General features: G+C 36.5%; 1 pseudogene; it reads left to right on the top strand.

The window, feature by feature from the left end:
* The first annotated feature begins 782 nt into the window (after positions 1-782).
* LOC129402259 (uncharacterized) overlaps positions 783-26,658 on the top strand; it is a 133,371-nt pseudogene continuing 107,495 nt past the window's right edge.

Raw genomic sequence — 26,658 nt, 5'->3', positions numbered from 1 at the left:
ATTCAAACAAGATCTTTCTGGGATCAAAAACTGACAGATTACAAGAGGAGTTCTGCCTGAACACAGCTGCTGAGTTGTTTGTTTTTTGAATTCCTTGTCTACTGTTTGAAGACCAGAGAGCCCTTTGACAAAAGGAATAGTTACTTTAAATGAGAAAAGTTCCTCCTGAATGTTTCAAACTGGTCCTTTCTAACATAGTGCTCTTCCCATCTCTTCTGTTCTCAGTCCTCTGAACAAACACTCTGAGAAAAAAAGAGCCTCTGTCTCTTCACCTCAAACCGGACAGGAAGAATGGTTTGTCAACATAAGAGAGAAACACAACCAGATCTCCTCCTGTGACACAGCTTCCCCAAACAATTTACTGCCACTGGTAGCAACAGTTCATCATGTTCATAATAAAGGTTTGTCATTCGTACAAAAGGAAAATCAATTACCAGACTCCCTATGCCAGGAAGAAAATAAATGCAATGTCTCACTGCAAGTACCTTTTGAACAAGTCTCATCGTAAAGGATGAAGATCAGTTGTGCTGGGAACACACATGAAGAAATTTTTTGCCTTCTCTAAAACCAGCAGAAACTTTACTTTACAAGCAATTTCCCAAATGGCTGTAGTCAATGGATCTTGCTTGGCTTTAGGGAAATATTCCTTTACAAAATTAATGGTGAAAGATTTTGCTATAGAAATTCCAGTATGACCTAACATCCATCAAACCTCCTCTCTCCACAAACAACTATGAGAAGAATTTCTAAATGGGGAGAGAAGTAATCTTGAATTTGGTGCCATGTCATTTTCTAGGACCAGCATCTTAAAACAGAACGGTAACCTGCCAGACAAAGCAACATTCCACCAATTAAAAAAACATATTATGACTCATTTTTCATAGGGCTTTAAGATTGTCATCTGCTTAATAAGCCTTAGAGTCATGAGAAAATTTATATAACATATTAGCCTAGAAATTATTTGATCTGCTTTAATAGTAATGGGAAAACATTAAATTTTATTAAAAATTTATTTGTACCTGTTGCATGTTGGCCATGAGCATTGATTCATTTGAATGCCTAACAACACAAATCGGACGGTTACGCTTGAATAGATGTGGCTCACTGTCTGCAGTTTATATCTTCGTCGTCTACGCACCAACTTCCAACTACGATGAAGAAGAAATTGAGAGATTCTACATGGAACTGGAGAATTCTATAAAGAGGACCATACATTCTACAAGATCATTGTTGGTGATTTTAATGCCAAGATAGGTCCAAGAAGGTCACCCGGAGAACTTCACATTGGGACCCATGGCCTACAATGGAACGATCAGGGTGAGAGATTATCTGAATTCATCATGTCAACCAAAACCACCCATGGTAACTCACAGTTCCAGAAGGCCAAATCTAAACGCTGGACATGGAAGTCTCCCAGTGGACAGTTTCACAACGAAATTGACCACATCATATTCAATCGAAAGTTTTGCCTGGCCGATGTCGCTGTTGTCTCAAAATTCCAAATGGGATAGGACCACTGTCTCCTTTGTGCAAAATTCTACTTCACAGAGCAGGGAGAAAGATCTGCAAAATTTAAGTCTAAGAGGGCAACTCCCAGGCTTTTTTTTGCTGCTGCGCGAGCTCGACCCCGGAGGCAACTGAACTACTTTGGACACAAGCAGCGCCCCCAAAATGCCTCCAAACTTTGTGATCGGAGCTATTGGCCCATGTGCCTCCAGCGGGGTATGGTCTTTTCTCTCTCAACTCTTTCTTATTGAATGCAGCGAGGCAACTGCCGGTTTTTAGAGTATGCAGAAACCCACGGGAAGCCCGGGAAAGCCGAGGGGGCGGGACTTCCGGATCCGCCCTGTGCCAATATTTAAGCACAGTGCCATGTGGGTACGCTCCTTTTTGCCGCCGCGTGAGCTCGACCCCGGAGGCAACTGAACTACTTTGGACACGAGCAGCGCCCCCAAAATGCCTCCAAACTGTGTGATCAGAGCTACTTGCCCATGTGCCGCCAGCGGGGCACGGTTCTTCTCTCCAGGCTCCTCCATCATGTGAGCACCACAAAAGGGAAGTATAAGATCACAGTGATGCAATTACCAAAATAACTTTCCCTGGACTTCACATAGAAATCCAAAACCGCGCGGCTATGACCTAATATCTCTTGATTGTCAGCAACGTGAAAAGTTTCCTTTTTTGCAGGTCTTACTGTGGGGGGAAACTCCAAACAATAGTACTGAGTTTTTTGTTGAAATATTGAAGGTAATCAAAGTAGCAGCAATTTCTTTAGACTGTGAACTAAGCCAAAGTCCCATGCCGGCCGAGGTGAGGAAATAACCTTCTTTCTGGGTTCTTTTCCCTTTTCTGGGAGAAACACGGTGTGGTGTCCACCATATTATGAAGTCTATTAAGCAGGCAGGAACTTAGAGGTGCGGGAATGGGGGGGGGGAAACAACTATATACTTGGAACAGCGGGATGCTTGGGAAGTCTCGGGCCGATACCAGCGCATGCTCCACCGAGACTCTACCCCGGTGGCCACACTTTGTGTGGTCTCAGTGCTGCTGATCAACCAGAATCCGGAGCCTAACTAGACTACTTCCGGTTCCAGAAACTACTTGCAACCATGTCTCTAGACTGAACTAAGCCATAGCCCCAGGCTGGCGAGGACTGGAAATATCCTTTCTTCTTGTCGGGCGGTGTGGTGTCAGCCATGATATGAGGACTATTCATTAAGCGGGCATGAACTTGGTGGCGCGGGAAGGAGGGGGTGGAAATTCTATGTACTTGAAACAATGGGACTTCATATCTTTCCAGTCTCAGCAATGGAAAACTAATTATCAAATGCTGCATTGGCAGTAGGGCTGTCTTTCTTGGGGGAAAACTTCAACAATACTGAATGTTGTGTGGAAAATATGGAATGTAATCAAGGTAAAGTGAAATGAAGTGACATTTATCAACTAAGCAGGCAGGGATGGGGGCAGGGGTGGGGGGTGGGAGGTATACTGGGGTCTTTGGTGGTGGAATATGGGCACGGGTGAAGGGATGGGTGTTTGAGTATTGTATAACTGAGACATAGACCTGAGAACTTTGTAACTTTCCACATGGTGATTCAATAAAAAAATTAAAAATTAAAAAAAAAGAAGGCAACTCCCAGAATGACCACCAACTGGGAGCTCTTTGGCATTATTGCAGCAACGTGGGAAGATGCCATCCTTGACAACATTGACGAGGAATACGATCGACTGGTTCAGCACCACCATGACTGCGAAGAATGCCAAGAGTGAGAAAGCCACAAACAGACGCCTGTCTTTGGAAACTCTCGAGCTCATTCGTCAATGTGGTTTGGCGCGAGCCTCAGGCAACCACAAGCTAACGTCCGAGCTCACAAAGCTGTCAGAGATGCGATAAAGGAAGACCTCAAAGAAAGAAGAGCAGCAGTGTTGGCCGATGCAGCAGAAGCAGGGAAAATTATTTGCAATCCTTCGCCAACTACAAGACCAAGAAGACTGCCCTCCAACCTCCTGATGGATCTATCACATCTTCGAGAAGGGCAACAGAGAGGATTATTCACAACTTCTACTTGGATCTCTTTGACAGCCATGTCCACCTGCCCACATACCAAATTTCATAGGACGGATATGTCATTCCCAACGTCTTCCCTTCCAAAATCCGACATGCCATTTCATTGGTAAAGACGCATACAGCACCTTGTCCGGACAAGTTCAGACCCGAACACCTGAAGAATCTGCCACCAGTACTCATCAATACATTGGCTCAGCTCTTTACATGCTACCTGTCTGAATGCAAGTTTCCATCTCAGTGGAAACCAGTAGGACCATTCTGTTGTACAAGAAGGGAGACATCCACGGCATCGGCAACTAGTACCCAATCTGCCTGCTGTCTGTCTCTACAAGTTGTTCCCTCGAGTTATCCTGAGTAGAATAGGCAGAACACTAGACTAAGGACAACCATGCAAGCAAGCTGGGTTCTGAAGGGGATTCAGCATGATAGACCATATCACACAGTGACCAAACTCATTGAAGTTTCGCAAGAGTTCAAGATGCCACTCTGTCTAACGTTCATCGACTTAAAGAAGGCCTTTGATTCTGTTGAGACTGAAGCAATCATTGAAGCCCTAGCCAAACAGTGTGTCCAAACTCTCCTGTTCCTGGAGCAAGCAGGTATCATTGGGCTGCACTAGCCCTCAACAGCGACAAATGGCAACGTTACTGGCGCCTGCTTGAGCAAATCGAAGATCAACAGGACAGCAAATAAAGTGATACCTGTTGCATAATCAAGCATATTAAAATATTTTTAAAAGGCATTGAACGAAGACGCCTCAGTTTACTTTTGCCACCGACTGTGGGCAGCTCCAGTTTTGACTGGCCCATCCTACATTTTTGATTCCCTGCCAATTCCTGGGTTTTTCTGATTAACAAGGATTTAACAATTGTTCATCATATAGTTCTTCCCCAGAGCTTAAGGGCAACTAAGATAATGGAAAATATCTGAGACAGATGGCCAACCACCCTGGAGACTCCCTGCATTCTCTGGAATACTTGTCAATTGATAAAGAATCACAAAAAGGCCTTTAAAAAGGCCCGCCCAGACCCTTACTTTTAACTTGGTACTATACTAACTTCCTCCCCTCTTGAGGAGTTCCTTTTCCTTACTACTTCCCCACTGAGGCTTAGCATCTTTGTTATTCTGTATTTTCATTCTTCAATAGTTTCAAGAATGAAAATACTGAAAATATTGAAAAAGAAACTGGCAATCGTGAACAAACAGAGACTCGCCCCCACTGCTTCTGCCTCACTTGCATCAGCATATTAAAATAATTTTTAAAACCACTTCTGTGGCTGGAGAGACAGTGCAAGAGTTTAGGTTTCTGCAGGCATGTAGCCAACCCAGGTTCTATCCTCAGTATCACACGCTTCTGTGAGCATTGCTGGGTACTGCCCTGAATGAGTCCTGTGCACAGATTTGGTGGTGCTGGAGCCCTTGGCACCACAGGGACCAAGTAGAAACCTATCCTCAGGCCCTTGCATTGAACCACTCATCCAGATAGTCAACAGTTTGTTGCCGGGAGAAGGCCTCCTGCTCACCACTTAGAAAACACATATGCCATCAGAAGTACAAACACTGATAAAGAAGCATACAAATAGAATGGAACTGGAGTGATAGCACAGCGGGTAGGGCATTTGCTTTGCACATAGCCAACCCAGGTTTGATTCCTTCGTCCCTCTCAGAGAGCTCAGCAAGCTACCGAGAGTATTCCACCTGCACGTCAGAGCCTGGAAAGCTACCGGTGGCATATTCAATATACCAAAAACAGTGACAAGTCTCACAATGGAGATGTTACTGGTGTCCGCTCAAGCAAATCGATGAGCAATGAGATGACAGTGCTACAGTGCTACAAATAGAATGACAGATGTGTCAATAAAATTGGGAGGGGTAAATTAAAATAAAAACTATTATAAAAAGTAATTTTGAAAAAATTCTTCTGAATTATAAGAAGTGAAATCATTAAATTCTGAACAATTATAAGCTTCATAACATCACCATTCATATTTTAAAATTTAATTTTAAGACCATAATTAAAGTTTGTGATGAAAAAGAAACTGTGTTTGACACAGTCAATAGTCTTATTGGTAAATTTTAAGCATATCTGAAATTGTATTTGCATGGAGAATTCCTTGAAAGGTCTTTGTATAGATAACATCTACGTATGCATGATGAGTCATAATGTGGGATGTGAAAAGCATTAGAATTTTGTGCTTTATTTCAATGATGAAGTGGAAAAATGGCTCTTCATATTCTGAAAGAAAATAATAACTCAAACAAGGATATGATTTAATTTTCTTTTCCTCGTGAAGTTTAGGCCAAAAAATTTAATTGGGCCATTATAAAATTTATTCTAACTTCACAAAAGTTTAACATTTGTAATACACTTATCATATATTTAAAAATCACTCTTTTCAGTTTGCAGTAATCAACACTTGTTGTCAATGTAAATGACATACAAAAATATTCATATCAAATTATAGACAAAATTAGGAGATATTAATTTTATAGTGACAAGATAGAAATATAATACAGAAACAAAATACTTAAAACCTTTAATATTAAAATTAGCAACAGTAATATTGCAAATAAAGTAAGCATTGTATATAAAGTTGTTTTGTGGTGTTTTACTTAATTATTTTGATTAAACAATTAATCACCAGGCTATACCTGGTGGTGCTCAGGGCTTAACCTTGGCTCTTTTTAGGAATCATTCTTGGAGGTTTTCAGGAGTGAACCCTGGTCAGTCAGAGACAGGATAAGCATCGTATCCTTGTTTTATCTCTCCGAACCTGGATATAGCTTTTAATTAAATGAGAATCTCATAATAGTTATACTATAACATATATATATATTATATATATAAACATGTCCATTTCTAATACCCTAAAAGAAAGCATTTTCCTCATTTCACACACTGGAATTAAGGCTCTCTGGATCAAAAATAGGACCCAGGACTAAAGAGATACTACATGAATAAAGCACCAGTCATGCATGCAGTCAAGCCTGGTTAGAATCCCCAGTACCACACATGATCCCCTGAGCACTGTCAGGAGTGATTCCTGCACACAGAGTCAGGAGTAAACTCTGAGCACTGCTAGGTGTAGCCTAATCCACCCCCCTAATAAGTACAATCTTTTAAGAAGGGTGTTTTTCCTTCCTCCCTCTGGAAAGGCATAGCTCTCCATGTGACGCAGTGAACCTGTTTCATACAACTGGGCCAGGGAGAACTTCCTGGGAAGTCATTCCAGTCTCTGAAGGACCCAAACCTATGAGAATAAAGTGATCAATTATAGGAAACAGTTTGAGTCCATTCAATTTACCTGCTCTCTTTCCCTCCAATAAAAACTCACCACAGTATACCAAGGACCATAATTACACTTTGGGAACAAAACCTAGAGTTAGACTTCAGCGTGTGGGAAGCTGTGAGATAGCTGGTCACCGGCACGGCTTCCTTCTCTTTACGGCACGGTCCTCTGAATGTCTGGTGCTCCTTACTAACGACCCCAGCAGGATTGTTACGGGCCTGGCTCCTGTGAGCACAAACAGGTAGTGGTTAAGAAACGCCATGAATATGCATTTTGACTGCGAACTGACCTACAACCTCGTGCAGCCCGGGGAGGGATTTTTTTCCCTCTCCACCCCATTTTTCTGAGCGAAAATGGCGGCAGCGGCAGCAGCCACGCGGTGAGAGCCACCCTCTAAGACCCCTCCACCAGGAGGTAGGACTCTCTTTAGTGACGTAGCCTGTAGGTGATCCTGGGAGGGGAGGTGTTCCCGGCGCGCCTTCCGCCCAGAGATGAACCAAGAGCCGCGGCACGAGAAGCAGAGCCTCCCGCCTACTGACTGTGATCCTGAGGTCTCCTAACCCATTTTGGCACCAGAGCAGATTCTTGCAGCCATCCATTTTGACTGTGAACTGAGTTAAAATATTAGAAACCCAAAACCGCGCGGCCGCGATAGGTGAAGACTCAAAGTCTTCACCTTTACCAAGTAAGAGAAATTATTAGATGATGCTTATTCAGCAGGCCTGATTGTTGGGGAAAATTTCCAATCAACAATAGTGAGTTCTGTATGGAAATATGAAATGTACTCAATATATAGAGAGAATAATGGGAATATCATCAGCTACTTAGATGGGGGGAGGGTTGGGAGGGGGGTGTATTGGGGTTCTTGGTGGTGGAACGGGTGCACTGGTGAAGGGATGGTGGTTTAATCAATATTTGACTGTGACTTAAACCTGAAAGCTTTGTATTTTTTGTTTTCACGGTGGTTCAATAAAATATTTCTTTAAAAAAAAAAAAATTTCTTTCTCCATAGTATGTATGTAGATGATTATGTATCCGGAGTATTTTTATAATGGAAAGAAGGGAGTCAAGACTGAAATGAAAAATAAATGAGAATACCTTGTCTAAAAAAAATCTCTAAATAAAGATGAAATTTATTCTGAAAAAAAAAAAAAAAAAAGAAACGCCATGAATACATTGCCCAGAGAACATGTGATTTAGTATTTGATGTACAATGTAGGGACAGTCACAGAAAAATTAAAACATCTTATTTTTGAAATTTTAGGTGTGTCATAAAGTCTACCCATTGAGTTCTGTTTGCTCAGCTAATAATAATCCTGTACCCTTAAATTTGGGAAGCATATAAAACCCTCTTGGTAGTACTCATCAATTTTTCTATAAAACATACAGTGATGCCCCTGAAATAGAGCTCATTTAACTGACCCCTTTATGGAATTTATGGTATCAAAGTCGCATACAATTCCAGCTGATTAAGGAAGCTTTATAGAAGCAGAACTAGAAGGAAATGGAACTACCTGAGCTGAGCCCATAAATATGGTGTGCAGCGACAAGCCTTTCAGAAGTGTTTATTAAATGAAAAATGGGTTTTTCACCCTGGCTGCAGTATTTCATCAGGCGCCCTGAAGCCCTCTGTCAATCCCCTTTCACACATATAATTGTCACAGGGGAGGCACTCAAACCAGCAACAGCACCTTAGCCTCAATCATTCTTTATCCTTAAAACTTTGTGGAAACTATGAATCAATAATATATTTGTAGTAGGAGAGTGGTTTTTACCAGTGATAATCACCTCGATCTTTCACTGTTTAAGTTAGAAAAAAGAAAGAAAGGGAAGGTTTACAAGGCCCATGACCATTCAGTGTGGAGCCCAATATGGATGCATGATTTATTATGACCCAATTATTTTTCTCTACTAAACCAGTTACAATAAAGGGCACTTATTCTAAATCTATTGTGGGTGGTATTCGTGAGGTTGTCTTTTCAGAGGAAATTTGAAAAGAATAGTAGAATGCTTTATATCCTCAAAATCCCAGGTTCTTTAGATGTTCAATTACATTACAAAATTGAACATAATTCCTACAAATAGCAGAGAAAATAACAAATATGGATAGGATTTTTACAGTTTAACATTGTAATATTTATAACATACCTTCTGCACACATTTCTGATGTCAACATTTTACCCTACATTTTGTATTTTCTGAAAATATTTGGAATTAGAAACAAAACAGCATTTACAAGTCAGAACATATAAAGGATGTATTTCTTATACATGTTTTGGTGCCTGGTATTTGATGTTTCAATTTTTATTTTTTTTTTTATCACACAACTCTTCACACACTCAACACTTTGGAGTCAGGAATTGCAAAGCTTTCATCAATGCTTAGCAGTTAAAAATGCAATATAAATAATAACTCCTAACTTTATTAAGAAAATAGGGTGGACCTATGCATAGCTTCAAAAACAATCACAATAAAAAATGATATTTTTAAGAATCATAGGATGTTTGAGCTGGAAGTTCTGAGGAATTTAATAGTTCCTACGGCTGCTATACAAATTACGACAGCCTAGATGACTTCAACAAATATTGCTTCACAGATATTAATATGTTCAAAATTAAGGTGTGGGTTGTACCATGCATACACTGTAAACTTTCAGGGACAGTTTTCTCACTCTTTCTCATTTTTAGTAGTTGCAGAACATTCTTGGGTGTTGCTTGGCTTGCAGTACCCATTTAATCTCTCCCATAGCCACTTTGCTCTGAGAAGGGAGGTACATGCTTTGCACAGAGTAAAATCAGAATCACTATATCCCAGTATGATTTCAGCATCACTGATGACATCTACAATGATTTTGAACCAGCTTACAGTGAGCTTCCACTCCATGTGATTCTGAGAACTACGGATTCAATATTTTTGTTAGTTGTTATGGGGGTCACACTCCACAGTGCTGTGGGGGTAAACGGAGAACCAGTGCCAGGAGTAATTGCAGTCCCCCAGGACCGCATATACAGGTGCCCAGAGGATTATGGGTATTAGCAATCAAACCCAGGGACACTCCATAGGTTGAAACACATTCCTGTTACACCATTTCTATTTTGAAGGACCCAATTCAATTTTTTAGAGCCATATATCAAACCACTTTCTTCAAGTAGAAAAATCAATTTGTGGTGGTGGATACATAGTACAGGAGGTAGAACACTTGCCTTGCATGCAGCCAGTCCAGTTCATCCCAGGGCCACATACAGTCCCCCGAGATCTGCCAAGAGTGATCCCTGAGTAGAGTCCTGAGCCCTAAGTACTTCTGGGTGTTTGCATTGGGAAGACAATTTCATTAATTATAATTTCTGTACATTATTTTATTTGTCTCCAGGAAGGCAAAACTATAAAAAGTTATAATGAAGTTATACATTCATTAATCACTTAATTTAAGTATTCTTGTTTTCATTAATAAAAATTATGTTTTTCATAACATTTTCTTTCTCAATAGAGATAATAGAACAGGAATGCTTCTCCTTAAGTCTAGGTTTCTCAGTAATAATTCTGGCATATGAGGAGTTCTATATTTTTTATTTCAGGCCACCATAAAAACACTTTATTGAAAATATGCATTTCCAAGTTTCAGATGTAGATAAACAGGAATGTTATAATTTAATATTGCAAAAGAAGCATTCAAATCTTAACAGAAGTTTAAAGCAAATCAGGAAATAATCTATTACTAAGAATTATTAACAAGGAAGTTACATTAAGTCTCATTTCATCAGCTATAGTCTAAAATTTTCATATAAAGTCTTAATTCCAAAAAAAGAAGCAAGGCATGGCAGCCATTTTGATATCTTATTCCAAAGAGGTGGAAGACAGGTAGATAGAGAGAGAAGATAATTCTATCCAAAGAGATCTGTTAACCAAAGCAGACATTCACTTTGCTGATTAACTGCAGTGAATGAAACTAGTGTCCAAAATTAAATATCTACCAGTTTTAATGGGATTCAAAATAGCTGCTTAATTCCCCAAAATTGCATTAACAACTTGGGAAATCATGGGTCCCTGGAGCAATCTGATAAAACTACAAACACTTGGTTGAAAATGGTGCATGTCATAATTACATACATTTTCACTTAAAATTTCAGAGAGCTAATGGGTCGCCTATGTCCTATCCATCTTTTAAGAGACTTTTCTAGAAGGTCATTTTAATAGTACATGTTATGAAACAAAATTACAAATCTTCAAAGAGAGTGTCATTTTGGGAGACATTGTGTTTAGACATAATTGTATCTTCCAGAAACCATTTTGAGAGATTGTGATCCTTTCAAATTAAATTCTTCAAAGATAACCCTGTTACTCTTTTGGAAATTACCTTATAAAGCATATGTAACATTGTAATATTTAGCAGCTTAAAATTCATGATTTATGCAAGCTGTTAAAATTAAGTATTGAGCAGAATCAATGATATTTTTAAACCCAACTGAAAGAGTCTTGATAAGGAAAATAATATATGGAATAAAGATAGAGACTCAAAAAAGAAAGTATAAGATTATTGGTTGGAGAAGTAAGATTACTGGTTATTGACTCATCTTGTATTGTAGCATTGAATCAATCATATTTATTATACATTTTGAAGTTAACCATCAGAAAATGCTTAAGCTACTCTATGCTGATTCTGTTGGTTTTATTATTATTTGAGGGTGGGGGGTTGTCACATTGTCACAGTTGACAGTGAGTGGTGGCTATTCCTGCTACTTGGGATTACTCCTGTCAGTACTCAAAAAAAAAAAAAAAAAAAAAGGAAGGAAACCTTTCTTTTCTAGTGAAAAAGAAACCAACAAAATGAAAAACTTTTTGCAAACTGTATATCTGATGATAGATAACTATACAAAATAAAAAATTTTACACAACTCAATAGAAAACTCACAACAATAATTTTTTCAAATGAGTGGTGGATATGAATAAATATTTGTCCAAAGAAAACTGATACAGTCTTCTTATATGGCTGGTACAGCTACATGAAAAGGTACTCAACATCACTAATATTCAGGAAATGCACAATGAGTTGTTATATCATACCTATTAGAATGACTATTACAAAAATGTAAGCAATAACAAATGTCGGCATGCATGTAGGGAATAGGAAATCCTTGTACACTGGTAATGGGAGTAAATTGGTACAATTGCAAGAAAAATAGTATAGAGATTCCTCAAAAATCATAAATAAACCCATCATATGATCTAGGAATTCTAGTACTGGATATCGGCCAAAAGAAAGCAAAAACAGTATTCTGAAAAATATATATCACTGCCATTTTATGTTGATTGTAGCATCAGTTTTTTGTTAAATGAAAGTTTTGAAAGTTAGCTGTACATATTAATGGGTTTATAGGTAAAAGATGGTAGAAAAACAAAAATATATATATACATGTACATTCACAGATAAATGAACTATGCAAACTTAAAAGTAAATTAAATGCTGAATTTTACAACAATATAAACAGATCTTTAGGCTCTACAAATAACTGAGAATCATACTAACTGCAAGATAATACTGAACATTTTCTTTTTTTAAAATTTTTTTAATTTATTTTTTAATTAGTGAGTCACAGTGAGCGTACAGTTACAAATTCACACATTTTTATTCTTGTTTTTCCCTCATGCAATGTTTAAGAGCCCATCTCTCTACCAGTGTCCATTCTCCACCACTAATGAACCCAGTATCCTTCCCACCCCCCAAGTCCCATCCCCCCACTCCACCTCGCCTCTGTGGCGGGGCATTCCAATTTGATATCTCCCTTTCCTTTAGGGTGTTGTGGTTTGAAATAGGGGTATTGATTGGTCAATCTGTTCAGTCTCTAGTCTACTTTCAGAATGCATCTCCCTTCTCATGCAGGATCTCCAATCACATATTATTTGGTGTTCCCCTCTCTATCTGGGATGACTTTCCCACAGCGTGTGAGGGCAGCTTCCAAGCTATAGAGCCAACCTCCTGGTATTATATCCTACCATTCTTAGGTATTATTCTCATACTCTGTTGTTCTATATTCCACAGATGAGTGCAATATTTCTGCCTGTCCCTCTCTTTCTGGCTCATTTCACTTAGCATGATACTTTCCATGTTGATCCACTTATATGCAAAGTTCATGACTTCATCCTTTCTAACAGCCTCATAGTATTCCATTTATAGATGTACCAAAGTTTCTTTAACCAGTCATCTGTTCTCTGGCACTCGGGTTTTTTCCAGATTCTGGCTATTGTAAACAGTGCTTCGAAGAACATATATGTGCAGATGTCATTTTGACTATACTTTTTTGTTTCTCCAGGATATATTCCCAGAAGTGGTATTGCTAGATCAAATGGAAGCTCAATTTCTAATTTTTTGAGAAGCGTCCATATTGTTTTCCAAAGGGGCTGGACCATTCGGCATTCCCACCAGCAGTGTAGAAGGGTCCCCTTCTCCCCACATATTCTCCAACAGCAGTTGCTTTTGTTCTTTTGGATGTGTGCCATTCTCTGTGGTGTGAGGTGGTATCTCATGGTTGTTTTGACTTGCATCTCCCTGATGATTAGTGATGCAGAGCATTTTTTCATGTGCCTTTTGGCCATTCATATCTCTTCCTTGGAAAAGTTTCTGTTCATTTCTCCGCCCCATTTTCTGATGGGGTTGGTTGTTTTCTTCTTATAGAGTTCAACCAGTGCTTTATATACCCTTGATATCAACCCTTTGTCAGATGGGTATTGGGTGAATATCCTTTCCCATTCTGTAGATTGCCTTTGAATTCTGGTCACTGTGTCTTTTGCGGTGCAGAAGCTTTTTAGTTTAATATAGTCCCATTTGTTTATCTCTGTTTCTACCTGATTGTTTAGTTCCATGTCATCTTTGAAGATACCTTTAGCTTCAGTATCATGAAGGATTTTGCCGACCTTGTCTTCCAGTTACCTTATGGATTGTGGTCTGATGTTGAGGTTTTTAATCCATTTTGATCTGATTTTTCGGCATGGTGTCAGGTCAAGGTCTAAGACCATTCTTTTGCATGTGGTTGTTCAGTTATGCAAGCGCCATTTGTTAAAGAGACTTTCCTTGCTCCACTTCCCATTTCTTGCCCCCTTATCAAAGATTAGATGATCATACATTTGGGGTTGTGCGTAGGTGTAGGATAACATAGCCTCACGTACTTTAGGTTTATTGGGTTACTCCCATTGCAGTGCTCCCATTCCTCTGTGTTTATTTGTAACTTCTTTCTTAGTGTTCTGTTGACTTGTAAATAATGTTTTTCTCTTCTCCTTGAGTCCTTTGCATAGTTTATTCAGAGCAATGTCCTTTTTGTATGGACACAGGAGGACTTAGCAAATGCTATGCTTTTATAACCTGGGAGTCATTTGACTCTACATGATATTTTCCTCCTGGGCATCTGTTACCTTGACCTAAGCCTCAGCTGCCCTTACTTCCTAGCACCCCCAAAAGCAGGGTCCCTAAGAGGGATGAGACAGACCCAGGGCAAAAGGTGAGTTGTGTGCTACCCTGGCATCGAGATGGGCCTGGCCAAAGTGCCTAATGCTTAACTATAAGTTAAGAGCTTGATCATGGACAAATGTTGTCATGATCCAAACAGTGATAACTAGATTGGGACCCTGTTAGGGTGAGGAATGATTAATCTGGCCTGAGTGCTGTGGTCTGAGTCTGTAGCAAGATGTTGCCAGGAGAGCTGCCTTGCAAGCCTCAATGTATCTCTTGCTACATCCATATAAAAGTAACTAGTATTAAGATGTTAATAAGTGTTTGGACTAAGGAAAAGAAAAAGACCTTAAGTTTCAGGAAGGGCTTTGGAATGCCCTGCCCTCAGGAAGTGCTTTCTTATGTTGATTTTGCTACCCTGGCTGGGTGTAGCCTAGAGGGCAAGGTGGGAGAGAGAAGAGGAGACTAGAGGAGGAGAGAGGCTGCAGTGGATCCAGAGAGAGGCCAGAGCTGGGAGTGGGGGAGATGAGAAAGATGAAAGATTGAATAAACGGTAACTAATCAGCAACCAGCTTGGTCCTCATTCTTCCTTCTCCTGTCCTTGGCCATCGGCCGTCCCGATGTTTCAGAGCACTGAACGTGGGCGGTGAGACAGATCCGCCCGGAGAGCACCGCGAGTGCATGCAGCGAGCTTTAGTTTCTTACATGTAGGGATATTCTGCTCTGTTCCATTGGTCTGCAATTCTGCCTTTGTTCCAGTACCATGCTGTTTTAAGGGGCGTGGCCTCCTTCTGGAGTACTGAACATTTTCAATGTCAATGTAGACTAGAGACTGAACACAATGGCCACTCAACACCTTTATTGCAAACCACAACACCTAATTAGAGAGAGAAAACAAAAGGGAATACCCTGCCACAGTGGCAGGGTAGGGTGGGGGGAGATGGGATTGGGGAGGGTGGGAGGGATGCTGGGTTTATTTGTGGTGGAAAATGGGCACTGGTGAAGGGATGGCTTCTCGAACTTTGTATGAGGGAAACATGAGCACAAAAATGTATAAATCTCTCTAACAGTAACCTCACGGTGATTCACTAAAAAAAAAAAAATTTCTTTATAGAAAAGCAAAAAATGCTAATTCTAATTCCTGTTTGAAAGTATCCAATAGCATAAGTAGTCAATAGGTTTGGTAAAAATAAATAGTACCTAAAATGTTACAACTAAAAAAAATTAAAAAAATAAATGTCAAATGTACAAAAACTATGCAAACAAAGGAAATAGCACCTGAGAACTGACCTACTCAATTGAGTGTTCCATGGTAGGAGAAATAAGAAGAGAGTAGACTGACGGGGCACCCTCTCATGGAAGGTGTGGTGTTGGAATGAAACCCTATTGTGAACAATTTGGTAAATCGTGGTATCTTTAGTAAAAATATATCAAGAACAGAAAAAAATAAATAAAAATTATGCTATTTGATAAAATAATTAAACATGGTTATCATAACTTATAAGAAAATATAATTCTTAATTTCATAATTCTCATAAGATTTTACAAATTAAAATCTTAAAATAATTTGTTAACAGTATGTTCAAAAATTACTAGGCAATTTAAAGACAATTTTCTGTTAAAGTAAGTGTACTCTAAAAAAATTTGTTTTAAAAATATGGAAATATTAACAATAGCAATGTGATAAATGTTGTATTAAAAATAGGAGCAGGAGCTGGAGCAATAGCACAGTGGGTAGGGCGTTTGCCTTGCACGCGGCCAACCGAGGTTCAAATCCCAGCATCCCATATGGTCCCCTGAGCACCGCCAGGGGTAATTCCTGAGTGCAGAGCCAGGAGTGACCCCTGTGCATTGCTGGGTGTGACCCAAAATGCAAAAAATAAAATAAAATAAAATAAAATAAAAATAAAAATAGGAGCAGAGAGGACATGCAGAAAACTCACCAGCTTATTAGGAGGCTAACATTTCCTCCAGGTGGGCAGGCCAGTGTTTTCTCAGGGTGAAAGTGCAAAACAATATTACTCAATGCAGTGAATCCTAAATGACCTCATGTTGATTGTAATCTTGCATGTTAAGTTTCTTGAGTGTAGTATTGCCTAATAGTGGAGAACGTTATAAGGTAGTGAATGTAGGGTTTTTCCTTCAGATATATTAATACACATATCTCACAAATGAGAAAAAAATTCACAGAAGGCACTGAATTTTAAAGAGTTTTATTTTTCCATGTCAGGAAGCCATTTGTCCTTTAATGATTTTACTCTGTTGTCCACATCCCTAAATTTTCCTGTTCTAAAAATCTGTAGTGTGAATCTCAGATGCCACCATCTCTTGATTATTTATAAAAACTTGATAATTGTATTACCCTCTTGAATGATACCCTTCTATGTTGACTGTTTTTGTTCTTTTGACCACTTTATTTCATACCTGTTCATACCTCATTCTCCAGGATGAGGAAAAGGAAAAGCATTCTGCTCACTCATTAGCATCAGGATTTATCTTTCTGAAACAGTTGATTTTCCCCCTCTTTCCCTCTGTTTCAAGTGCTTTTATAACAGCAGAAATAATTTTATAACGTAAATGGGGTATTCTGAAGCACAAGGTGCTTCGGGAGTGAATGAACATTTCTCCGGTGGAAATTAGAAAGTGTTCACAACCACCTCATGCCCTATCATTAAATCAAAGGAGAGAACTGTCTGAAATGAGCACCAGCTGTGCCTTGTCAGCCTGTGATCCCCTTAACCTGTCGGCTTTCATTACTTCACAGAAGATGAGAAATTACGCTGAATGGCAAGTTGAGTGTGATGATATTGTGTTTGTGGATGCACACATACCAGAAATTGAAACTGACATTTTCTTGTGCACAAAGCTGAATAGAAAGCATCACTGTTCACCTTTGGTCTACCCAGAGTTCAAATAAACCGTGACTTATACGCTATTTTATTTCTAGGACATACAGATATATAATCCACATGGTATTGATAAAGTCCTGATGTCTTTTATGCAATGTTCTGCTTCATAAAGAGACTTGGGAGGACCTTATAAGAGCAAGCAAGTTAGCTTTCTTTCTAAAATGTTCCAAATGTATCTTTAAATATATGTCCCTTCATGTAGCAATGACTTGGTTTTAGAGAATAACCAAAGCCTTTAAATTATTTACTGATTGGCTTCTACTCTATTTGGACATTTATTGATTCTATTGATGGATTTTTCTTAATCTAATGAATAACCTTTATCAATTTGTATTAAAAAGCATCTCCTTCAAACTTTCAAGAGTACTCCAGATACTAATTTTTGATTAAAAAATAGATCTTCAATCTAGTTCCTTTGTGATGTTATGCAAGTTAATTGCACCATGTTTCAGCCATTATCTTTCTATCAATATTTACTTGATAATCAGAATTCACAGAAAATATTTTATCTTTTAATAAAGCTTACGTATCCATCTCTGGTATGCTCAAACTGAATGAGAGAAAAAATTAGTGGTAAATAGCATTATACAAGGAATACTGAGAATGGGTTTGTTTTGTTTCCTATGCTATAAGCACTATATTTTCTCATGAAATTATTGGCATTTGTCTTAAATTATGATTAATATAGCATAGCCTACTACCTATACATTATTGTGAATAATATGAGATTCTATTTAATATTTTGTCCAGAAAACCTTAGTGTGAAATTTAGACCTAATTTGTATTTTTTTATTTAGACAATAACTTTTTCAGGTTGTTTTATTATGAAACATTTTAAAGTACTATCTATTCTTGTGACAATTCTAATACTTATTGATGTTTTCTTTCTACAGAAAAGTATAAATGCCAGGGAATAAAGACAGAGAAAACCATGCCCTCACATGAAAGTTTAAAGAAAATTAGATGTAACAGGCCAAACAAAAGGTTAGTTCAGTAAAATCAAGTAAATAATTGTGCCAAATTAAATTTGTTCCAGATTTTGCAATTCTATGTAAGAAAAAGCTAAATATTTTGTGACAAAGTACTTGGAAAAGTTTCACATAAAAACAGACGTAAAAACAAAGAGTTTTTATGAAAACACAAAAAGACAAATAACAGAGCAAATAAAACAGCATGGTAACAACAAAATATGCGTTAGGAATGTTAAGTTTATATACCAAAATGCCTTACTGAATGCTTATACTGAATGGAAGAATCTGAAAATCTATTTGAAGAGAAAATATTATTATGTTTTAGACAGTGTTTCTCACAAGATTCTACAGTTCATCACTCTCTGAATTCTTGTGAATTTGACACATGTATTTGCTATTTGACACTGATGTTCATTTTTACTGTAAAGTCACTGAACAGTGTTATTATATAATTTCCAATGCATGAAATTTTAAGCTAGAACTTATAATTTTGGAAATCTACCTAATAAAATTCAAGTTCCGAGTCTTTTTATGGAATAAAAAAGTTTGCCTGAGACTCCTATGATAAATCATTCACAAGCTCCTTTCATTTTTGTTACTGTGGTTACAATAGTGCTTGCAGTTTTGCTTATAGTATACATAATACTGACTTTCCAAAGTACCCCAAACACTCACCACTGTCCTTATGTCACTTTTAGTTGACATCTTCCTCTCATTTCTCCAGAGACCCAGTTGGTAAAAATCAGTTCTGTATTCAAATCCAAGGGTTTGTTGTTAGTAGATACTGTTCATTCCCTTGCTTTGTTTCTTTATATATCATATATAAATGAGATCATCCAGAATTTGTCCTCCTTGTGATAAAATTAAATTAAACATGAACTTATTCTAGCCCCACTCAAGTTGTGGCAAAGCCAATATTTCATTCTTTTCTTCTAATATACATCTTCTAAACACATCTATTTTATCCACTCTTCTGTCCTTGGACATCTATATAGGAAGTCACCATATCTTGGATGATATGGATATTGTTTATATTTCTGCAATCAATATAGATTTACATGAATATTTTAGAGGTAATAATCTTGGGTTTTTGAAATAAATGCTGAATGGTGAAACTTCAAGGTAATATTGGAGTTCTATTTTTAATTTTTTGAAATTTTCATAAAGTTTTCCAGCACGTGCCCTACAAGACATTCCCAGTAACATAGATGATTCTTGTTCGTTGCAAAAATTTCTGGTCTGTTGGGGTTAGAGAGATAGTACAGCAGGCAGGAGTTTTGCCTTGCATGTAGCTGACCCAAACTTGATTCCAGGGATTACCAAGAGTGAATCCTGAGCAGAGATAGGAGTAAGACCTGGGCACCACTGGATGTGCCCCAAACCAAACAAAAAAGTACTCCAATGTTTATTATAGGGCATATTATCAACATTTAATTATATATAAAATATATTACAAGATATACATAATACTATTTGTTTTCCATTTTCCTAATTAGTAATGACTATTTCTTTTTCATATACCTATTGACTCTGTTTTATTTAAGAAATTGTTCATCTCCTCTATTCTGATGAGTTATTTTTATGTTGAACATCGTGAGTACTTTATATTGGTGTGAAATATTTTATTCATTCAGCAAGGTATATTTTAATTTTAATTCTACTTCTTTTGATTGTGCAAAACCACTTTAGTTTTATATAGCCCCAACTATTTATTTTTACCTTTGTCTTTATTGTCAGTGAAATTGATTTACTGAATATACCTTTGATATCAATATCTTAGTTTCGTTTATGTTTTCCTTAATATATTTTATGGATTCTTGTCTAAGAGCAAGATCTTTGGTCCATTTTGGATTAATATCTGTGTATATTTTGAAAGATGGGTCCAAATAAATTGTTTTTAGATTGTCTTTCAAGTAACAATCAAGTTTTCCAAAGATCATTTATGAATGAAATTTTTCTTAGTTCATTTCATGCATCTAGTTCCTCTACTGTAAATTAGCTATACAATCATCTGACAGTGTACTTTCAAACACGCATTTTTTTTACATTGGTCTAATTGTTTGCTTTCATTCAATACAATATAGTTTTTATTGTTATAGTTCTATAGTATATTTTAAAGTAATTAGTGCCTACCATCTTCGTTTCTCAGAATTACTTTGGCTACTTGGGAAGTTTTATGATTCCAAACACATTTTAGTATCATTTGTTTACTGTTTTTCAAATGTCAATATTTGTCTCACCATTAGTTATTAATTATTGAAAAATTCAAATCTAAACTAAAGTGAAATATTACCTCAAACTCTGAGAATGGTCAACATTAAAAATGAAAGCTGGAAACAAGTGCTGGGGGCTATTTGCAACCCACATTCACTGTTGGTAGGAATGCAAATGAACTCAGTCATGAAAAACAGTATAGAGATTTCTTAAAATAATAAAAGTAGATTTATTATATGATAGAAATTCTACTCCCACTTCTCTATAAAGACACTAAAACACTATTTTGAAAATATATGTGCAAAGATATCTTCATTGCAATCCTATTTACAACAGCCAAGGCTTTGAAATAACCCAAATGTCATATATATATACATATATACATACATGTATATATACATACATACATATACACACACACACACATATATATATATATATATATATATATATATACATAACATAGCGGAATACTAGTCAGCCATACAATAAAGTAACATCTTGCCTTTTGACAATGACATTTTGCAAAAAACTTGGATGAAAATGTTCATACTAAATAGAAAATGTCACAAGGAGAAGGAAAAGCATACCTGATAATTCTATTTATGTATAGGATATTAAAAAGCAAAGCAAAGAAACCAGAAAACTTACTGGAAACAAATGCAGAATGTCAGACTGCAAAAAAGAAGGGAAATAATGAAGGGATTGAAGGAGGCTGAGTGGGTAGGGAAGAATGTCCAATGAATTAAGATGGAGGGATATTGACCTTTTAAAGTGGCTGCATGGTGGAAGTATAACTTAAAGAGGGATTGTATTCTTAAAACCCTTATAGTCATGTAATCTCAATAAAAATTTAAATATAAGAAAATTAAAATAAAAGTTAATTAAGGTTCCTTTCTCTAGAAGGCTTTATCTCCTTCCCCAAACTTCTCTTCCATTTCAAATTAACCTATTTGATCTCTTTGCTTTATCTTTTACAGGAGTTTGAGCATTTGAAAAGTGGAACCCATACACATTATAGTTTTTTATGACTCATACATAAGTATAAGTATAAGAGGTAAACAGAGACATTTGAATTGATATTTGTGTTAGGAGTAAATTCATTATTAAACTTTGATATTGTACCATGACATTATCTTTTCTTTTGATTTGGATAAACTTCCTTTTCTTCATCATTGATAATGCCAGAGTACATGTGTATAGTGTACCCTGTCTTCACCTCCCTGCTACCCAGTATTCTTGGCTATCATCAAAAGAAGTATCAATTTTTTACCCTGAATTTTGGAATGTAAAATATAAAATAGTAAAAAAAAATCAAAGTTATGCATAGGGTTTTAGGAAAAGGAACTAACTACCGAGGTACATTTTTTTGAGTTTTATGTATTCCTTAAAGAATGGTTTCTTCCTGATTTAACCAGACTGGAAAAAAATTCTTAAAATGTCACCAATAAATTTAAGAGTGCAACTGAATACTTTATAGGAAGAATGTTATCCAAGAAAATATCATCTTAATTAAGATATTTTGTGGAATTTCAATCTCATAAAACCATAAGCACTAATTGCATACTTGGGAATATAATAGTCAACATGTTTTCTATATGAAGAATTTTAAGTCCAAGGTTGCAACTTCCATTAAGTGTTGAACAAATAGGTAAGAGGATAGCTCTAGTCTCCATAACCCTTTTAGTAAGCTCATTTTCACACATTTGTTTCAAAATTATTTTCTACTTAGATCCAAGATGGAATTCTTGGAATATCAATGTCATATGGATTGTCTCCATTTGGGCATCATTACAAATTTTCTTTAGATCAGAATTCAGTTAAATTATCTCCTAACCACCCTGTGGCAGAACTATTATTAAGTGGAATGTGGGAATGTGATACAGTTCAGTTCAAGTTAACCTTGTTTCACAATTGTGACATGAGTTAATTTCATTCCTGTCACCACACTTCACACAGGGTATATTGCACATTACCTCTCCTTATTGCAGCCACAAGTCATTATCTCCAAATAACCCCTTGTAAAATCTATATGCAACCCTTCTTACATGTACTCCATACAGATAGGTAAACAATTCAATCAAATATGCATAAAGAAATATGCCCTAAGAATAGACCTCATAGGGAGTTCATTAAAAATACATTAAAGTTATGATTATCAGTTTCAGGCACTTCCACTCTTCTTCGCTAATCTTCCTTCCCTCACCCCCTATTATTTCTTTACACAAATATTCATTGAGTGCTTACTCTGTGCCAGGGACTATTCTAGGTAATATCAGTATGGCTAAGAATAAAAGATACTTCCTACCCTATTAGGAAATTTTTTTTGCTCTGAGGGATACAGAAACATCCCAATGAATACACATTATGAATATAACTTTATTTAGAAAATTGATTTAAAATATAACACTTCCCTAAAAATTCGCATTTATTTTTTTATTGAGGCACTGTGATCTACCAAGTTATTCATGGTTGAGTTTCAGGTCCCTTCCACTTCCCTCCACCAATGCTCCCAGTTTCCCTCTCACTCACCAGCCTGCTCTATGACAGTGAATTTTGGGTTTCATGCACAAAACTTTTATTACCTTCCAGCATCACTTCCTCTACAGAGCAGACACTTCCCTCCACTGTTACTGCAGGAGTGCCCTCTGCACCCTATCTTTCCTTTACTCTTTGTTATATAGCCTTATTATTTCTTCATATCTCACAAATGAGAGAGATCACTCTGTGTCTGTCCATATCCTCACTAAACTTCACTCAACTGCCCTTTTATGCTCACCAGTTAGATGTACCGCACATTTTCCCTCCTCACTGGCATTCTTCTCCATCAAGCTCTTACCCAGTCCCTCTCTAAGACATGTTCAGGGCACTCTTCTTCTCCCCAGACACTAGCCACTGACTTTCAGTGGGCTCTCCCACTGAAAGTGGCTTTCCTTTTGAAAAAAGCCTTTATTCAAAATGCCCTCTATGCCAGTGGTCTAGCTTTTTCTATCTGTAGCAGCACTGGCCCACGAATCAGATGATGAAAATCACTGTATCAATCAATCTATCTGTACGTATGTGTGTAAAGAAATTTTTATGCAGATAATTGATTTTAAGTAAAAGTCTTTGTTTTAGGAAATATGGCAAAAATGCAAAAAAAAAGTCTGCTACATCATTCAATGGAAGCATTTTAAATTTTTTAAACCATTTTAAAATTGTTAAAATTACTAATAGTTTGAGATGTCATAACTATGGCGTTTCTCTTGCTTTAGTATCAGGTAAAAATTGACATTGCTCACCACTTTCATCTTTAACCTATTTTAGTGAACAGGAGAGAATCAGATTCTAGACTGCAGGATCTCTATGCTACAAAACTAAACATCCAAAGCAACATGTAGTTTGAAGTCCTTTAAGACAGATAATTAAGTCAAATTTTTATATAGGCAAATGCAACACAAAGTAATGATTTATTCAACTAGTTAGGAGTATTCTATAATGAGAAAAAATCCCAATTATTTCCAAATCAATATGTCCATTAGCCCTCAAGATTGTGATTCAGCTTCAAATAAGGATTTAGGCTACCCATCTACTTTTGGTACAATGCATTATCTTTTAAGGGGAAAGATAAGAGAGAAATAACTATGATGTATCTACACTAATTCTCAGAATGAGGTCAATCTTATCAGTAAAGGCAAAATACCAAAGGCATTGTATTACCAAAGGCAAAGTTTATACTCATCACTATTTCCCTTTTAAGCCATTCTATTTGTACTTCACTATCATCTTTCTGATATATTTGTCTATTCCTTTTTACATTTGTCTTGAATCTCTTATATTTTCCATTATAGCATGACTTAAACAGAAATAAAACATCAAAACAACTTTAAATATTTCTAAAGTATTTAAAATACTATACTAAAGATTTAAAATTCTCTATATATACTATATTTAAAATACTAAAGTATTTAAAATACTATGCAGTATTTAAAATACTGTATAACCTACATAATCAATAAATATAAACTATCAAGATGTCCCCTTCCCCATGGAAATTTTTAATGAATAATTAACATAGGTATCTTATTATAACATCCCAAAACAATGCCATTAAAATAGCATCTATAAAACACAACAAACTTTCCAAAACTGTGACTATAAGCCTGCAATATTAAAATTCTAGTAAAAATTATTGATAGGAAATAAGCCCTAGAAGAAAATTCAGCATTGTACAACAAAGTATTTGAAACTGTAACAATTTCACATTTTCTAATAATCACAATTATTGGTCTTCAGCCTAGAAAATGCCTGTAAAATTATTCAACTGACCTTTTTATATTCAGATACGAATGAGTACATAGTTGAAATTTATACACAAAAATTGCACAAACCTTGAATTTTGTGAAGCTTTTTCATTTTTCCACCATTAAATTCATTCAAATCATTGATATTTTATTGACTAATCAGTGCATTTGTCTAACATTTGTCATCTTGTGTCTTAGTGTCTTTAATAAAGTATTTAATTAAAAGAGTAAAGTTCTTATTTCCCATTTTTTTATTTAAATCCAGGTTTACTTTCAAGTGTAGTACTACAAAATACATTATAGTATAACCCTATCCTTATTGAGTAGGATTCACAAATCAAGGAAGCCTGGAAAAGCCCAAAGATTAGCTTTCCACAGTGCACTTCACACAGTGTTACAATGAACACAATGTGTTGCAAGAGATTCCCTCTAAAGCTGAATGACATCACAAGTAAGGGTAAGGGACCTTGAGTATTGTCATCAACATGATTAATATTCATTACAAAGAGTTAATAAGTTAATTGTCATCAACATGGTTAATATTCATTGACAGCATTACAAATAGTTAATAAGGGAAGCATACCTAAGTAGACGCATTTGTAAAGCAAGATAAGCTTGAAAATTGAAATATCTTCTTATGAAAGTATTTTAAAATTTGACCCAGTTATAGCTTGTGGTTTAATCATGCACTTAGCAATTGCTCAGTGAGTGTCAATTATTTTTGTAATTTGCTTTCATCTTCAACCTCTTTCTTTCCTCCATACATGAGTCTTAATATTATGCAATCAAGATCAGACTTCCCTCTCAGTAGCATGTGCCCTTCTGGATCTTTAATTTGACTTTGTCTTCCTTAAACTCAGAGCAATTATCCTTTTAAAAAAAGCTGAACAATAAGTGACTTGTATGGAATTATGTAAAACATTAATGTGTACAACTGATAATATAATTAAAAAAATTCTCACCAAATGATTTAATTCTGTAAAGTTATGTTTGTAGTATTAGATTATATTGCACTCAGTGGTTTGTATTTATCCAATGGTTGTTCTAACTACCTTCAATTGAATTCCACAAATAATTTCAAAACAAGTTATCCATTTCTTACTTTTATGTAAAATCAGTGGTGGAAACTCTTTGGCACATTTGTCATGGTGGAGGTGAAATGGCTTTGTATATTCAAAATACTAACACTCTTTCACCCACATTATTTCAATGATAAAAAAATATATTTTTAAAATTCATCCCAACTAGGCAAGAGCTGAAAACTGAAGCTATATAAAAGATAACACAAAGTCACTTCCCAAAAGGAGTTTGCAATCCAGTGGAGAGGACAGTTATGCAAGCGAATCTTTTCAGTCAGATAAATTATATAAGAATTCTTTCGAATGACCACAAAGACTAAACCAATAGAAGCAATTAACTAAGTGAAGGTTTATGAAAGTTTTCTTTGAAGGAGAATATTTTTAGGTTAAGTCTAAGAGGAAACCTTTAGTTTGCCATAATGAAGAGGATAAAAAGGCATTAGAATAATGCGAAAGAGGAACAGTATGACAAGGTGCTCTTTAGAGAATTTATAAATTGTCTGAAATTAATTAAAAGGATAGTGGAGAATGGGCAAGCAGGTGATATATTATTCTATTTCAAAGCCATTGAAACTTAGCAATTCCACTTCTTGGCATTTACCCCAAGGGCCCCAAAACTCTACTCAGAAAAGATAGTTGCTTTCTTATGTTCACGGCAGTTCCAGGCAAAACCTGGAAACAGCCCAAGTGCCCAAGAACAGACGACTAGATAAAGAAACTATAGTATGTATATACGATGGAATGATACATATACAGACTGCATACTACTTGGTTTTAAGATGAAATCCTGTAATTTGATGCTACATGGATTGATCTGGAAAGCATAATGCTGACAAGTTAACAGGAGTGGGGCAGACACAGAATTTTCTCTATCTTATGTGGCATATAATCCCTTACTATGTT

Source organism: Sorex araneus, chromosome 1, assembly GCF_027595985.1.
Source record: "Sorex araneus isolate mSorAra2 chromosome 1, mSorAra2.pri, whole genome shotgun sequence".
In the NCBI taxonomy this organism is placed as follows: domain Eukaryota; kingdom Metazoa; phylum Chordata; class Mammalia; order Eulipotyphla; family Soricidae; genus Sorex; species Sorex araneus.
Note: the sequence above shows the minus strand (reverse complement) of the source record. Positions and strands in the feature narration are given on the sequence as shown.